We start from the raw sequence: 15,063 nt of genomic DNA on the forward strand, positions 1-15,063 counted from the left end.
ATAATTGCTCTGACTGACTTTTAGTACAGTGTCGAATGGCAGTGGTAAAAGTAGTAGCCTTGTCTCTTTACTGATATTAGGGGAAAAACTTGTCTCTCACCATTGAGTATGATGTTTGTTATGGGTTTTTATGCTCTTTGTCATGTTGAGGACATTTCCTTTTATTACTCATTTCCTGAGTGTTTTGTTTTTTTCATGAAACAGTGTTGAATTTTGTCAAACGCTTTTTCTGCATCCATTGAGATGATCATGTAGTGTTTTTTCTTTGTTCTATTAATGTGATATGTTACATTGATTGCATTTCTTATGTTGAACTATCCTGGCATTCCTGGGGTAAATCTCACTTGGTTATGTTATATGATACTTTTAATATGCTATTGGTTTCAGTTTGCTAGTAAGTTGTTGAGGATTTTGGTGTCTATTTTCATAATGGATATTTGTAGTTTTCTTTTAGTATCTTTGGCTTTGGTATTAGGGTAATGCTGGCAGCTTAGAATGTGTTAGGAAGTGTTGTCTCATCTTCTATTTCTGAAAGAATTTGAGAATAATTAGTGTTAATTTTGTTTCATAGAATTTACCAGTGAAACCGCATAGTCCTGGATTTTTCCATTTGGGGAGGTTTTTGATTATTAGTTCATTCTCTTTATTTGTTCTAGGTCTGTTCAGATTTTCTATTTCTTCTTGACTTCATTTTGTAATTTCTGTGTTTCTAGGAATTTTTCTGTTTCATCTAGATTATCTAATATTTTGGCATCTGGTTATTCATAGTATTCTGTTATAATTCTTTTAATTTTTAAGGTTGGTACCAGTGTTCCCACTTTTATTCCTGAGTTTTCACTTTTGTTCTTCTCTCTTTTGTTGTTGTTGTCAATTCCTTTGTCAATCTTGTTGATCTTTTTAAGGAACCAACTTAATTTTTTTAATTAGAGGGTGGCTCAGGTAGGGGTTTCTTGTTTTTGTTTTTGAGACAGAGTCTGTGTTGTTCAGGCTGGATTTGAACTCCTGGGCTCAGGTGAGCCTCCTGCCTCAGCCTCCTGAGTATTTGTGACTAAAAGAACCAATATTCTCTTATCTTTATTCTAAAGATTGATTATTTCCTTCCTTCTACTGGCTTTGGGTTTAGTTTGCTCTTCTTTTTCCTAAGGTAATAATTCCCTAAGGCATAAAGTGAGATGGCTAATTTGACATCTTCTTTTTTAATGTAGGTATTTACAGCTGTAAATTTTGCTCTGCATGCTGCTTTTGCTGCATCCTATAAGTATTGATATGTTGTGTTTTCATTTTCATTTGTCTCAAGATTGGCCATCATACTAAATCTCATCTGTAGAGAATGCAGACTGAAACTGGGATAAACTTACACTGGCATACCCTGTTTTATTGTGTGTTGATTTATTGTGCTTTTCGTATATTGTGTCTTATACAAACTGAAATTTTGCAGCAACCCTGCATCAAGCAAGTATACAGGTATCATTTTCTCAACAACATATGCTCATTCATATCTCCGTATCACATTTAGGTAATCCTCACAGTGTTTCAAACGTTTTATTTTGTTATGGTGATCTGTGATCAGTGATCTTCAGTGTTTCTATTGTAATTGTTTTAGGGCACCACAAACCGTGCCCAATCAAGATAGTGAACTGAATTGATCAATGTTGTGTATGTTGTGATTGCTTCACCAACTGGCCCTTCCTTGCCTGTCTCTCTCCTTCTCCTTGGGCCTCCCTGTTCCATGAGACACAACAGTATTGAAATTGGGCAAATTTATAACTGTACAGTGGCCTCTATTAGTGTTTGAGTGAAAGGTTGAGTCACATGTCTCTCATTTTAAATCAAAACCTAGAATTAAGCTTAGTGAGGAAGGCATTATACAAGATGAGATAGGCCAAAAGGTAGGCCTTTTGCTGCAAACATTTAGCCAAGTTTGTGAATGCAAAAGAAAAGTTCTTGAAAGAAATTAAAAGTACTACTCCAGTGAGCACACAAATAGTAAGTAATCAAAACAGCCTTGTTACTGATATGGAGAAAGTTTGAGTGGTCTGGATAGAAGATCAAACCAGCCACAACATTCCGTTAAGCAAAAGCTTAATCCAGATCAAAACCCTAACTCTCTTCAATTCTGTGAAGGCCAAGAGAGGTGAGGAAGTTTCGGAAGAAAAGTTTGAAGCTAACAGAGGTGGATTCATGAGGTTTAAGGAAAGAAGCCATGTTACAACATAAAAGCTCAAAGTGATGCAGCAAGTGCTGATGTAGAAGCTGCGGCAAATTACCCAGAAGAGCTAGCTCTGACAATTCATGAAAATGGCTACACTAACCAACAGATTTTTCAGTGTAGATGAAACAGCCATCTACTAGAAGAAGATGCCATCTAGCACTTTCATAAGCTAGAGAAAAGTAAATGCCTGGCTTCAAAACTGAAGCCTGAGAGACAGGCGGACCCTCTTGTTAGTGGCTAATGCAGCTGGTAACTTTTAAGTTGAAGCCCAATGCTCATTGAACAATTCCATAAATCTTAGCGCCCGTAAGAATTATACGAAATCTCTACCTGTGCTCTATAAATGAATCAACAAAGCCTGGATGACAGTTCACCTGTTACAGCATGGTTTATGAACTATTTTAAGCCTGCTGTTGAGACCTGCAAGAAAAGACTCCTTTGGAAATATGCTTATTGACAATGCCCCTGGTCATCCAAGATCTCTGATGGAGATATACAAGATGAATGTTGTTTTCATACCTGCCAACACAGCATCCATTGTGTAGCTCATGGAACAAGGAATAATTTTGACCTTGAAGTCTTACTATTTAAGTACATTTCATAAGGCTACAGCTGCCGTAGCTAGAGTGATTCCTCTGATGGATCTGAGCAAAGTAAATTGAAAACTTTCTGGAAAGGATTAGCTATTCTAGATGTAACTTAAACATTTTTGATTCATGGGAGGAGGTCAAAATATCAACATTAATATGAGTTTGGAAGAAGTTGATTTCAACCCTCATATATGACTTTGAGGGATGCAAGACTACAGTGGAGCAAGTAACTGTAGATGTGGTAGAAATAGGAAGAAAGCTAGAATTAGAAGTAGAACCTGAAGACTGGGTGCCATGGCTCACGCCTGTAATCCTAGCACTTTGGGAGGCCAAGGCAGGTGGATCACTTGAGGTCAGGAGTTCAAGGCCATCCTGGCCAACATGGTGAAACCCTGTCTGTACTAAAAATACAAAAATTAGCCGGGCGTGGTTGTGCAAGCCTGTAATCCCAGATACTCAGGAGGCTGAGCCAGGAGAATCGCTTGAACCTGGGAGGTGGAGGTTGCAGTGAGCGAGATGGCAACACTGCATTCCAGCCTGGGCAACAGAGCGACACTCTGTCTCAAAAAAAAAAAAAAAAAAAAAAGTGGAACCTGAAGATGTAACTGAATTGCTGCAATCTCACGATAAAACCTGATCAGATGAGAAGTTGCTTCTGTAGCGAAGAAAGTGGTTTCTTGAGAGGGAGTCTACTCGTAGTGAAAACAGCGTGAACATTATTGAAATGACAACATAGGATTTAGAATATTACGTCAGTAAAGCAGTAGCAGGGTTTGAGAAGGTTGACTCCAATATCAAAAGAAGTTTTACTGTGGGTAAGATGCTATCAAACAGCATTGCATATTACAGAGAAATCTTTCATGAAAGGAAGAGTCAATCAATGTGTCAAACTTCATTGCTGTCTTATTTTAAGAAGTTGCCACAGCCACCCCAACCTTCAGCATCTGCCACTCTGATTGTCAATATTAAGGCAAAAATCTCAGCAAAAAGAATCAAACTCAGTGAATGCTCAGATGACTGTTAGCATTTTTTAAAGCAATAAAGTATTTTATTTTATTTATTTAATTTTGTTGTTGTTGTTGTTTTTTGAGACAGAGTCTCGCTCTGTCACCAGGCCGGAGTGCAGTGGCGCGATCTCAGCTCACTGCAACCTCTGCCTCCCAGGTTCAAGCAATTCTCCTGCCTCAGCCCCCCAGGTAGCTGGGATTACATGCACCCGCCACCACACCTGGCTAATTTTTTGTATTTTTAGTAGAGATGGGGTTTCCCCATGTTGGCCAGGCTGGTCTTGAACTCTTGACCTCAGCTGATTCATCCGCCTCAGCCTCCCAAAGTGTTGGGATTACAGGCGTGAGCCACTGCGCCCAGCCACAATAAAATACTTTAAGGTATATACATTGTTTTTTAGACATAATAGCTTTTGTGTACTTAACAACAGTATAGTATAAACATAACTTTTTTTTTTTAAGTTCCAGGGTACATGTGCAGGATGTGTAGGTTGGTTACACAGGTAAATGTGTGCCATGGTGGTTTGCTGCACCTGTCAACCCATCACCTACATATTAAGCCCAGCATGCATTAGCTATTTTTCCTGATGCTCTCCCTTCACCCCCTACCCCATAGGCCCCAGTCTATTCCCCTCCCCATGTCTGTTAAATGTAACTTTTATATGTACTTGGAAACCAAAAAAAAAAAAATGGTGGCTCATTTTATTCCAGTATTCACTTTATTGCAGTCGTCTGGAACTGAACCCACAGTTATCTCCAAGGTATTCCTGTAATTGGTAAAGAAGGTGACAAATCACTTATTTTAGTGAGGGGGGGGAGATGTTTGGTAGTTTGTGTTGCACAGTGACCTTGTCTGACATGGATGTTTTATGAGATACTATTTTTTTCTTAAGGCAACGTGGTGACAGAACATCAGATAGTCTGATAGCATGAGATTAGCTCTTGAACATCGGGAGCTGCTTTTTTTTTTTTTTTTTTTCCCCTCAGTCTAATTGTTGTGTCTTTATAGGTATTCTTTTTTTCTGTGGCTGCTTTTAAGATTTTTTTTCTCATTGTCTTTTATTTTCATTAGTTTTCCTGTGATGTATCTAAGTGTAGTTTTTATTTATTCATCTCAGAGTTCCAGGTGCTCCCAGAAGCTTTGGCTTGATGTGTTTTGTCAGTTTTACAAAATTCTCAGTGATTATCTCAAGTATTGCTTCTGTCTTATATTCTCTCTTCTTTCCTTCCGGGATTCCAACTAGATGTTGGAATGTATGTGTGATCTTTTACCATATCAGTTTCAGCTCTTACTCTTTTCTCTATTTTCCATCCTTTTGTCTCCCCTGGCTCTATTCAATATACTTTGTTTTGACCTTTTTCTAGTTCACTAATTATCTCTTTAACTGTATCAACTTTTTGGTTTGTTACATAGTGGCCAGAGCATATGGTCTACAGTGATTTCTGTTTCTGTTGGAAGCTTCTCAGTGGTCATTGTAATACATTCTCAGATTTTATAAATGTTCTGTGTTTTGAAAAAAAGAATGTCTAGTTGTTGTATAGACCTCTCCCTATATGTTTGATCAGTGGTCTACATACTTTTTTCTTCACACACCTCTTAAAATAATTTTGGAAAACTATGGTATTTTTAAGTTGGCATCTGACATTTTTGTCACAAGTGAGAATAATTACGTTTATACAGTATATTGTATGCATAATTTACATCTCATTTCTTCAGAATCTTTGTACTGTAGATTTAATTCATTAAGGTTACAGAAAATGTCTGCCTTGTAACATTTAACAAAGCCAGTCTTCACAGCTAAACTAAGGTGACCCTTTGTCAGTAAAAATGGCTTCATTTTTAAAATTCAAATAAATGTATTTGTATCACTGTTGATGACCTTTTCATTTCTGAATTTTAATTCTAAGACTGGGAGTCAGGGAGAGGGGTGAGAGAGAGAAGTATGGAGAGAGAGAGACAGATACTGAACTCTTCCCTTGAGCTGTTTTTTGATTAACTAAGACTGTGTAGCCTTCAAATTTTCCTATTATGTGCTTTGCTGCAATGGCCTTCTGCCTAAGGAGCTCTGTATTCTCAAACCTTTTATTTGGTTCCCCAAAGGTTTTTACACACTGGAGCATTTGCACAATGCTAAGATTCTGGGCAGCTCTCTTCTTGACCCTTGAGGTATTCAGTTAGCAAGATAGATAGAAATCTTTGCCTTTGAAACTTAGTTTTAGAGGAGGGATGCACAAACTACAACCACAGTAAATAAATATATTGTATAGTGTGTTAGACGGTGTTAAGTGTTATGGGAGGCGGGGGAAGGGATAAACTAGTATAAGTAGATTTGAGAATGCCAGCAGTGTAGAGAAGGTAAGGGTTTTGGGGTGTCAGTTTTTACCTAGAGTGGTCCAGGTTGGCGTTATTCAGAAGATAATGATTGAGCAAAGACTTAAACCAAGGTGAGATAGTTTGCCATGTGACTATCTGGGAGAAAGAGCATTCCATCTGAGGGAATAGTCAATGCTAAGGCCTTACGCTAGTAGAGAACATATTGAAGAATAGTAAAAACAAAACAACAACAAAAAAGCCAGTGTGTCTACAGCAGAGTGAGTGAGTTGGGGAGAGGAGTAGGAAACGAAGTCAAAGGGTTACTAGGTGGTATCTCTCTGTAGGTCCTTTCAGGTCATTGTAAGGGCTTTCCCTTTTTTACCTGAGAAAAACAGGGAGTCATTTTAGAGTTTTGAGGGACACTATCTGTATGGATCACTCTGATTGCTGTGTTGAGAATAGATGGTAAGTGGGTAAGGATCTGTCCTTGTACTAATACCAGATTAGTCAGCTGATGAAGTCCTAGTGGATCTGTGTATAGCAATGATGAGAAGTGATTGGATTCTGGATGTATTTTGAAGATAATAGCAGTATGAGTTCCTGATGGTTTAGATATGAGGTGTGAGTAAACAAGAACAGTGAAGGTTGCTCCAAGGTTATTGGCCTGAACAACTGATACAGATGAGGAAGGCTGCTAGATATGTGTTTGGGAACCTTTCTTTTGTACAGTGAGAGAAGGGTGATCTTTAAAAGGGAGATAGGTAAGAAGAACTAGAGTATTGTAAATATTACATCCAGATCAGTTTTAGGGAAAGAGTACATACGGAAGTTGAGGAACTAGAAATTAATGCTTGACCTGCATACTCTTTGAGAAGTCTGTCTGTACTTTCAGGAGCATACATAGCCCAGTTTGAAGACCACTGTTCAGATCAACCTTAGTAATTATGTTATTAAAATCTTCTATATTCGTCTCTACTTTTGAAGTCTGCTTGATTTGTTAACCTTTGGGAGAAGCGTTTAAAGCCTCCCTCTGTGGCTGTTGATTTGTCAGTTTTTCTTTGTACTTGTAAAAGTTTTTTATTTTTATATTTTATAGCCATTTTGTTGTGTGCCAAGAGATTCATGAATATCTCTTCATGGTGGATTATATATTATACTTTATTAATTTATAAGATTCATCATTACCAGGCCTAGTACTTAATATCCTCAGGTTCTATAAACTAGTATGTTTTCAATAAAGAAACACAATCTGCTTTTGGGAGGAGGCTGACAAAACACTTTGAAATTAAAAAAATCACTAACAATAACAACAACAAAGCACTATTATTGGCACTATTTCTTTTCTTTTTGAGATGGACTCTCACTCTGTCGCCGAGGCTGGAGTGCAGTGGCGCGATCTCGGCTCACTGCAACCTCTGCTCCCAGGTTCAAGCAATTCTGCTGCCTCAGCCTCCTGAGTAGCAGGGACTACAGGCACACGGCACCACACCCTGTGAATTTTTTATATTTTAGTAGAGACAGGGTTTCACCATGTTGCCCAGGCTGGTCGTGAACTCCTGAGCTCAGGCAGTCTGCCCACCTTGGCCTCCCAAAGTGCTGGGATTACAGGCGTGAGCCACTGCGCCCGGCCCCAGCACTATTTTTTTGAATCAATAAATGAACAACAAAAAGGATTCAGGAACGGTGTTTGGTGGTATAAGCAAACATTCTCCTTAGCCACATACTGGGAATCCTGTTGCTAAAAACACGCAAATTTAGCTGCTAACTAAAAATCGGTAACATACATTCAACCCTGGATATCCATGTGGGATTAGTTCCATGACCCTGCAAGAATACCAGACTCCAATGATGCTCCAGACCTTTATATAAAATGATGTTGTATTTGCATATAATCTATACACATCCTCCCATGTATGTTAAACCATCAATATATTTCTTTGTAATACCTAATACAGTGTAAATGCCAAATAGTTGTTATACTTCATTGGTTTCTTATTTGTATTTTTTATTCTTGTAATTTTATTTTTTATTTCTTTTGATCTGAGTTTGGTTGAATCTGAGGATGCAGAACCCACAGAGAGAGCCAAGTATATTTTTGTTAAGACAATAATGTGAGAGAGAAGCACACTAATATATTTTGTTTCAAGAAAAGCAAATTTCTTGTATTTGAATTATTACCATCCTAAATTAAGATACTTGTAGAATAGTGATTATCTTGAAGTATTTTTCTTAGATGATAATTGGATTTTTTCTGGTTTCAGAAAAATAAACTGAGCAAGGATAATAACATTTCAAGAGTTCACATTTAATACAAAACATTTCTTTGAAGTAGCACTTTCAGTTTTGTTTTGTTTTTTAGTTCTCAAAGATGTCATACTTTTCCATGTGAATATATGGAATAAATATATTCAAATATATAAATATATAAATTCAATATATAAGTTTGAATTTACATAGTAGAGTTTGAATGTATATAATACAGGTGAGAGGTTAAATACTCATTATAGATTATTACAGATTTACAGAAATTTGTTTACGATTTAAATCCTTCCTTCAATAGATTAAATTGTAAATAGTGAAATAATTCAATCCTGGATGTCATATTATTCAAGTTCTATTTCTCATTAGACTTTAATTTTACATTTTCTAAATATGAGATTAAGCAAATTAATTTATGGAACTTTTATAATGACAGATTATTAAAATCTACAGAAGTTTAAGAAATCTACATATTAAATAAAATCTGTGAACCTTTGAATTTGAAAAACTTAATTGCTGAGGTATTAGAAGGAAACTAGTATACATTCGTTACGTTCCAAGCATCAGGCTAGACATGCTGGTAAGGGTTCTGTTGGTCATCTTTTCCCAAAAATGAAATACAGTTGACCCTTGAACAACGAGCTTGAACTGTGCAGGTCCACTTAAACGTGGATTTTTTTTCGATGAATATAGTCGGCTTTCTGTATCTGTGGGTTCTGCATCCACATCCAAACCAAACGCAGATAAAAAATACAGTCTTCATGGCATGTGAAACCTACATATAAGGAGGGCTTGCTTATCTTATCCATAGATGGTGTCAAGTGCGGGGACTTAAGTATGTATAGATTTTGGTATCCACCAGGGTTTTAGAACCAATCCACCATGGATACTGAGGGATGACAGTAGTTTCATCCGCATTAACAATCTATTAAGGCACCAGTCATCTCTTCAGCTGTTGTAAGGAATCCCTTTAAAGCCACCATGTTTGCATTTGCAGTCATGCCACTAACTTTGTTGTGCATACTGTAATGTGCCTTGATCCTGTGGAATATACATGGTTGGGGCAAAAGCTTCATTAACAGCACTTTGAACATTCTTAGCTTTTAAGTTCTTCAACAAATTCCTAGCATTTCCTGAATAAACATTAAGCAAACAGATATCTGACTTGTTGCTGATTCTATACTCTAAAACCATTCTTTTGTTATTTCTTTATGTCTTGATAATTGTTGTGAAATTTATAGGTATAGCAGTTTTTTCAATGGTGAAATTGTCTTTGCCCTTTAAAATTATTTCTATTCTGAAGCAATTTATTCCATATGCATATATATTTATCTCACTTCTTTGAGTATAATTGTCTCTATTTTCATTTATATAATTACATACAGTCCGTGACTTACAATGACAATGATTCAATTTTGTGATGGTGCAGAAGCAATGTGCATTCAGTAGAGACTGTATTTTTAATCTTATCTTTTATTTTTTATTATAAAATTTTTATAGACTGTCAGATTATTTTGGCCAATTGTAGGCTAATGTAAGTACGTATAAGTAGGCTAAGCTACAATGTTCAATAGTTTGGGTGTATTAAATGCATTTTCAACATGATGTTTTCCATTTATCATGGGTTTATTGGGAGGTAACCCTGTTATATGTAAAGGAGCATCTGTATATGCTTTGTATTCCTAGGACTTTGAACACTCTCACTTTTCTTGCATTTATTAGACATGATAGTTTAGTATGTATATAATATTTCAAAACTGAACATAAACAGCAGACCCATCATAGGTTAAAGAATACCCAGAAGGCTCAAAGTAAAATGACAATTTATGGCATAATACTCTGTGGAGGGCAAAGTTGACACACTGCCCCTGGAGTATGGGATTGACATACTTTAGCTACATTGGTTTCTTTGAAAGTTTCACAGTTAATGATTTGAACAGGTATGTTTTATAGTGAACTGACCCATGTTACACAAATGTGGTCAAAATGTTTGATCAGTTACATATATATCACTCATTTCAAATGCTTAAATGCTTAAATTCGTCTTGTTGGAGCCACGTGCATATATGTCTATTACGATGTAAGCTGAGACCATCACTTATTCTAATTACATGAAAGCATAAATAACACAACAGTCATTCTGTGCTAACTATGACTTAGCATTCTCCTTTGGTTGCAGCTGTAATTTATTGCCTTCTTCCAGTTGCAGAATTCTTCATTAGCAAATTATTGTTTGATTAGTGAACATCCATTTGATTTTCTACTGTTGATTCTCATTGTTAAATAATTTTGCCATGTCTTTAAAGTTATGTCTTTGTAGGGCCTCCCTGTCCCCCTTGCCTTCATCCACACAGTTACCTGCTTCCGTTTACCATATGGGAGCTTCTTTAGATGTGTTAGATTACATTTAGTATTTACTATACTTTGCAGTAAGAATGATCTTGAGTTATTAGGTGTTTATGGTCTGGTACCTAACTTTGTAACATCTGTCTTCCTGTTAAAAAGTGAGGATGGTACATGGCATCAGGAACAAGCTGTTCAACAGGTTCAGTGTAATTTGTTTGCTTTATTTTTTTTTATTGCAATCTATATATCAAACTCAGTGCCTTTTTTGTTTTGTTTTGTTTTGTTTTTTGGTATTGCCAAGAGGAAAAAAAAATCTCTGGCTGTAACATTGAGTTTTCATGATACAGTTAGCTCCGTGGCAGTGTGTTGGTCATTTAATGCCATATTTTCATTGTTCAAAAATCAATTTATTGACAGATCATAAGTTAACTAAAGGATTATTTCAGGTAATTGTGAGTTTAGAGAATACTTCTAAGGCTCAGTAGTGTAATTCTCCAGTTTTTAGGTCATTATTTCAAATAATGTTAAATGTTAATTATGTAATAACTAAGTACTAAACATTTGTAGTACATATTAGAAGGGACCTTAGAAATCATCTTATTCTATCCCCAACTCCATATTCCTGTCTGTAATGTTCTTGACAAGTAAGCAGTCTAACCTGCTGAACCATTTTATTATTTGGCTTGGTTTTAAAGTCAGTCTCATGCTGGATACCCTTACAAGTGTTCTGTATTTTTTTAGTGTTTCTTCTCAATGTGACATCCAGAATAAGTTATTACCTGGATGATACATTCTGTCTTCTCTTGAATTGAGCACTAGGTGAGATTTAGGTATATGTGTTTGTACATTGTATATGGTATATATAGGTTTAAATGCTGCAATAATTTTAAATATAATATTTGAGTTAATTAAGATCTGTTTTGCAGTTAGACTGACACTTGTGAATGGTTTTCTCTTCTTGACCCAATCTCATACATTACTAACTGAAGTTGTCATGTATTCGCAAGGATAATTTAAATGAACATAGGGTTTGTGAAAACCTGACAGATCCTAACTATAATTCACCTAGTGGGCAGCATTATAATTTATTTATAGCTGTGTAATATAGCAGTTAATGAACTAATATACAATGAGGGCAAATTGTACTATATTTTTGCATGAAATTATACAACACAACAAAGGTTGGCATTATGTAGTTAAGTACCCACAAAATGTTAACCTACTTGCAATAAATACAATTAATAATGTACATAAAATAATGAAATTAAGCTAATTTTCTATCAGAAAAGAATTATTCGTGAACAGAAAGTGGACAGCATAGATTTGATGACAGAAAGGTTGTATCTAATCTGAATTACTGAGTGACCTAGGAAGCTTGCTCAGAGGGATTACAGAATAATTATGTTAATATGCAATTATCACCTCATTTCTTCTGTAGTAACCTCAAGATGTAGTGTAGTGAGGGTGTTATAGCAAGTGCTGATAGTTTGCAAAAATACTGATGTTTGAGATTTCTGAGACAATAAGTCTAGCTTGAGGCATATAAGTGATGATCTGTCATCTTGAAGACAGATCTGACCTTTGTACAATTTTTTTAGTGCTCACAGTATATGACTAGAGGCAGTATAGCTGTAGAACTCATTATGATTTTCTAGAAATTGAAATATATTTTATGTAGATTTAAAGTTCTATTTGCAGCTTTTTAAAAAGGCGTGTGAATTTTTTTAAAGACTATTTTAAAAACCAGTTAAAAGAAAAATTCTATGGTTATATGATTATATGGGGAAGATTTAGTAATGGTGTCTAAACAGTGTTTAAAAATCTTAATTGATATATAAGGAGTCCAAACATGAGTTTATTTATCTTAATTTATTAGCTTCTGTTTTTTAAACTTAATGAATAATGCCCACCTTCAAATATGTTCCTACTTTGTTATAGTAACCTAAACTGGTATTGATGTCGCTGTTATATATACATTTGACTATACAAAGGTAGTTGAAAAACTATTTGAGATGGTGTAAAATTAACTCAGGTCAAATGCTTTCTTGCCTAGATGCCACATAACCCAACATGAATGTAGTAAAATAATTTTTTCAATTATTCAGTGCAACAGATTTTGATGATCCATTGTTCTGCATTGTATCTCAGCACAACAGCTATGAGTCTTGAGTACTGTTACTAAGAAGAAGTATATTTGGAGCATTGTATAATTAGAATATATTCTGAACATTTTAATTGTTCCTAAAATAACTACCCACAAAATGTTAATCTACTTATAGTAAATACAGTTAATAATGTACATAAAAGAACAAAATTAAGCTAATTTTCTCTCAGTAAAGAATTACTCGTGAACAGAAAGTGGACAGTATAGGTTTGATGACAGGAAGGTTGTATCTAATCAGAATTACCGAGTGACCTAGAAAGCTTCCTAAGTCAACTTTTGTAACATATTTTCAAACTGATGCAGAAGGTAACGTCTTTTATTTTTGAGTAGAGATAATTATTAATTTGGGGGTAAGCCATATTTTATTATGTGGATGTGAAGGAAAACTTTAATTGTTAAAGACTTCATTTTATATTTTAACAATATTTAATCTGATTTTTTTTTGCTAGATGTGTTTTGTAGATAAAATATCTGTTATGCACATATATTTTTTCTATGTTTTTGAACAAAACAGGTTGATATCTTCAGAATGTGAACTTACGGAAAGCTCTTATAAAGCCATTCTGGTAATGAGGATGCAGTCTCCAAGCTGACATGATGTTCTCATAGTTTGTCACCCTGCTGTTCAGGGGGTACCAATGAAGTTGCTTTAAATGGGAAGCGTCTGTTCCATCTCTAAACCTCTAACACCAGAACAGATGGGTGGAACATAGAACATGGAAGGTTTTACCTCTGAAGTGGTAACAGTGAAGCCACTCATTAACACTGAATTTACCACTTCGTTAGCAACATTGCTTCCTGTTGAGAAAAACTAATATAGGCTTTCAAATTGACTTAGCATATATTTGTCCACCTCTGTCATTATAATAAGTGGGAACGGAAAGGAAAGTAACTGTCTTTCAAGCTAGTTTTTTGTCGTTTGTTTCAGATTTATGAGATTGTTGCTATTGAAGCATTTTATGTTTTCTACCTAATTTAATGAGAAATATCAGGAATGAATAGTAGTGTAGCATTAAGGCTTGCTTTTCTTTCCCTTGACATTTGCACACCCTTTCCTAACACATGTTTATGTGCTGCCCATTTTTAACTTCTGTGTATGTGATGTAGAGACTCCTGCTGGGTGATGCATTAGCACCATTTTGGAGTGATATCATTGAGTGTGATCTTATTGGAAGTCTATTTTTATTACCACAGAAGTTTGCCAATCTCAAAACAGAATTCTAAAACCTACGAGGGGTGGAAAAAATTGTTGTTGGTATAAATAACAATGTCAAAGATACTGGTAATAGGTATTTGTTGTATTAAATAACATTTTATGGAAAGAATAAGATCAGATTATAAGTGCTTGTTCTAAATTATAAAATAAGAAAAAGGTAAGAACAATTTTATTATTTTTTTATTTTTTATTTTTTGAGACGGAGTCTCACTCTGTCGCATAGGCTGGAGTGCAATGGCGCAATCTTGGCTCACTGCAAGCTCTAGCTCCTGGGTACACGCCATTCTCCTGCCTCAGCCTCTCGAGTAGCTGGGACTACAGGCACCCACCACCACGCCTGGCTAATTTTTTGTATTTTTAGTAGAGACGGGGTATCACCGTGTTAGCCAGGATGGTGTCGATCTCCTGACCTTGTAATCCACCCGCCTCGGCCTCCCAAAGTGCTGGGATTACAGGAGTGAGCCACCACGCCCGGCCTAAGAACAATTTTATTATTCTTGAATTAGATTTAATGTTTTACAAAACATGAAATTGGTACCCTTAAAGGATAGTAGAAATATTGAACTATATTGAACATGTTTTGATTTCTAAATGTTAGATTGTAAGGTCCTGTTGCCCTAAAATAGTATTACTTGTTATGCAAATTAAAAATATTGCAAAAGAAAAATATACAGGCTTCATTCTTTATCTGAGAGCAAGAACCTAACTTGTCTTGTTTACCATTATATCTGGAATACGGCAACAATGCATGGTACAACTAAGTGCTTAGGAAATATTTGGAGAATAACTGCAAAAAAGGAGAAGAAATATGGAAGCTTATGCCAGTACTTCAATTAGTTAATACCTGGGGTTGCCAAATAGATATTTTGAGGACCTTATTGTAATTACTGAGTTAATAAATCAGAACCTGATGGAACTTGTATTTGAATGGGGTATCCAAATTTCATAGGAACAA

The 15,063-nt window shown here is 35.6% G+C and overlaps 1 protein-coding gene across 28 annotated transcripts in view; it reads left to right on the plus strand.

The window, feature by feature from the left end:
* ZNF644 (zinc finger protein 644) overlaps window positions 1-15,063 on the plus strand; it is a 108,660-nt gene that overhangs the window by 66,247 nt on the left and 27,350 nt on the right. The window contains exon 1 of one of the 28 annotated variants that reach the window (XM_054476819.2): window positions 13,434-13,458. The exons of the other annotated variants lie outside the window; for them this stretch is intronic. The gene's annotated coding sequence lies outside the window, so the exon portion shown is untranslated. Of the gene's footprint in view, window positions 1-13,433; window positions 13,459-15,063 lie in introns of those variants that run through there. 28 annotated transcript variants of the gene reach the window in all.

Source organism: Pongo pygmaeus, chromosome 1 (assembly GCF_028885625.2).
Source record: "Pongo pygmaeus isolate AG05252 chromosome 1, NHGRI_mPonPyg2-v2.0_pri, whole genome shotgun sequence".
In the NCBI taxonomy this organism is placed as follows: Eukaryota; Metazoa; Chordata; class Mammalia; order Primates; family Hominidae; genus Pongo; species Pongo pygmaeus.